General features: G+C 32.8%; 1 protein-coding gene across 2 annotated transcripts in view; it reads left to right on the top strand.

The window, feature by feature from the left end:
* Positions 1-310: 310 nt before the first annotated feature.
* LOC122253398 (interleukin-1 receptor-associated kinase 4) overlaps positions 311-2241 on the top strand; it is an 8227-nt gene continuing 6296 nt past the window's right edge. Inside the window, exon 1 of one of the 2 annotated variants that reach the window (XM_043016449.2) lies at positions 311-427. The gene's annotated coding sequence lies outside the window, so the exon portion shown is untranslated. Of the gene's footprint in view, positions 492-2241 lie in introns of both variants that reach the window. The other variant, XM_086548987.1, reaches the window with a different exon arrangement.

Raw genomic sequence — 2241 nt, 5'->3', positions numbered from 1 at the left:
GGAGGAGGGGAACGACTCGACACAGCAAGGTCGTATGTTGGAATATGTTGATGTGTATAAACTTAGGGAATATGATATTTATCCCATGGTAAGTGACCATTCACTTCCGGTCGTTCAAGCGATGACGTTCACTTCACTTTCCTGTGTTTACATTATATTCATCGCCGAAGATCCACACCAAGCCTTATCACACTACACACTGACCAAATAAGCGAAAACGAGACATAAGCCAACACACTTATGAATGCTACACTCCCTATAATCCTCAGTCTTTACATTTCCTAAAGTCAGTCCTAAAAACAGATCCGTTTTCTTTAACTCTACTTTCTTATCTATGACGTCATCATTACGTCACGGCATACATGCTTCGGGATTCCCTGTGGAAATTGCAACTTGGAAAGGCTGAGAGAGAGAAAGAGTCCTGAGGGTGAGCTTATTTCGTGGAAATTGAGTACATTACATCGATATTAAGGGGTTATTCTAGTCTTAAGGTGAATTTCGAAATATTTGGTATTTGTGGAAGAGGGTGTTAACGCCCACTTGTGAAAGTTAACGTTAGAATTAGTAAGAGTCTATTCATTGACAATACATATTCAATACATTGCAATTGCTATCCAGGCAGAAGAGTTATTCAATAAATGTGTATGTGTGTTTATGTGTGTATGAATTATTGTTCTATTTTTTTTATGTATAATCAGAAATAGGATTCCATACAAGGGGCTGAATGAGTGACCTAATAATTAAATATCTAAGATAAGAAATATATGATTATGATATGTGGTTTATTGTTGACTAATATATCAGATTATTATGATGAATTAGTAAAGAATTGCATGTTAAAGAGAGCCTAGAATATAGAACAATCGGGAATATATCCAAGGTCACAATTTAATTAACTAATTAAGTACTTAAAAGTGGTTTCATATTAAATGGTAAATCAGTAGGGACGTTAAGAGGCCTTATTCTACCTAATATTCATGGTGGGAGTTTGTTTGCCTTTGCTGAAGCACAATACGTGGAGGTCATAACGTCGCAGATGATTTTACGTGTAGTCAAACCTTTACATTATGGGAATTTCTTTTACGGATTAAATGCTCTCTGGGCGCTGATTTACCTCAGCGTTCGGTCCTTTTTAATGGTCCTATTCTGAAGATTCACTAAGATATTTGCTTACCATGGAACTATCATTATTATTATTAATAGATATAATAAAAAGAGATAATTTATACCTAAAGAGAGACATAAAATTATTATTAATAGATATAAATAAAAGGAGAGATAATTTATACCCAAAGAGAGACATAGAATTAAGATGTCTCACTGGATGTAAAAATTTAGGTACTGCAGTTTTTCTTCTGCTTTACATTTTATTAAGTATTAAGGGATTTTGAACATGAATATTGGTATACATTTAAACACATGAAGTATAATGATGTATGATATTGAAGAATAAGGTATGAGGAATAAGACCATAGAAATGCTTATCATTTAAGGATGTCACAGGTTTTAACCCATTGGTCGAGGTCTTGATAAAATATGTATACTGTCATGAGGCGGGTTTATGTTGTATGGCATGGTGCCATCCGCATTTACGACTGATACTGCCTTGACAGCAAATCATGCCATCTGCTATCAATGGGTTAATATAGGTTTTAATACAGTTGTAATTTCTGTTAGATTTCTTATAATGAAGAATACAAAGGACGTATTTTATTTTACAATTGATAGATTTGGTATGCCCATTTCCCCTTTAACCCCTAGTTTAAAGGCATAGTTTTTTCAGAATATAGTGAGATTTTAAGACCTTTTGTACTCTGTGTAATGCTTTTTGTGCAGTAAATGTTAATGCTTGTGGTATCTGAGAAAGTAATTACCTGTTTCAGGTAATTGATGAAATATTTATGGTAGATTCTGTGAGAGAAGTATTTTAATGGTATTGAAGAAGTACCACACTTGATAATGAGAAATAAAGGAAAATTATATGAAATAATTATAGAAAGATGTGACCCAGTCAGTTTAGAAATACATTTAATTAGAATTTAATTTTAAAAACTTTTAAATGAGATATGCACTTATTATATTCCATGTTTATATTGAGTGATGTAGAATTAGAAATATATGACTATTTTCATTATTAACTCTTTTTTACATTATTTTCATGGCTTATCCACATCACATGTACTAATGGTCAGTCTGCATGTCCATAAGAGGAATCTAGAAGTGCGTGATCTAAGAAACCCT

Source organism: Penaeus japonicus, unplaced genomic scaffold, assembly GCF_977035675.1.
Source record: "Penaeus japonicus unplaced genomic scaffold, GWHDUDI00000001_assembly GWHDUDI00000021, whole genome shotgun sequence".
Classification (NCBI taxonomy): domain Eukaryota; kingdom Metazoa; phylum Arthropoda; class Malacostraca; order Decapoda; family Penaeidae; genus Penaeus; species Penaeus japonicus.
The sequence above is the reverse complement of the archived record's forward strand: the minus strand, read 5'-3'. Positions and strand labels throughout refer to the sequence as shown.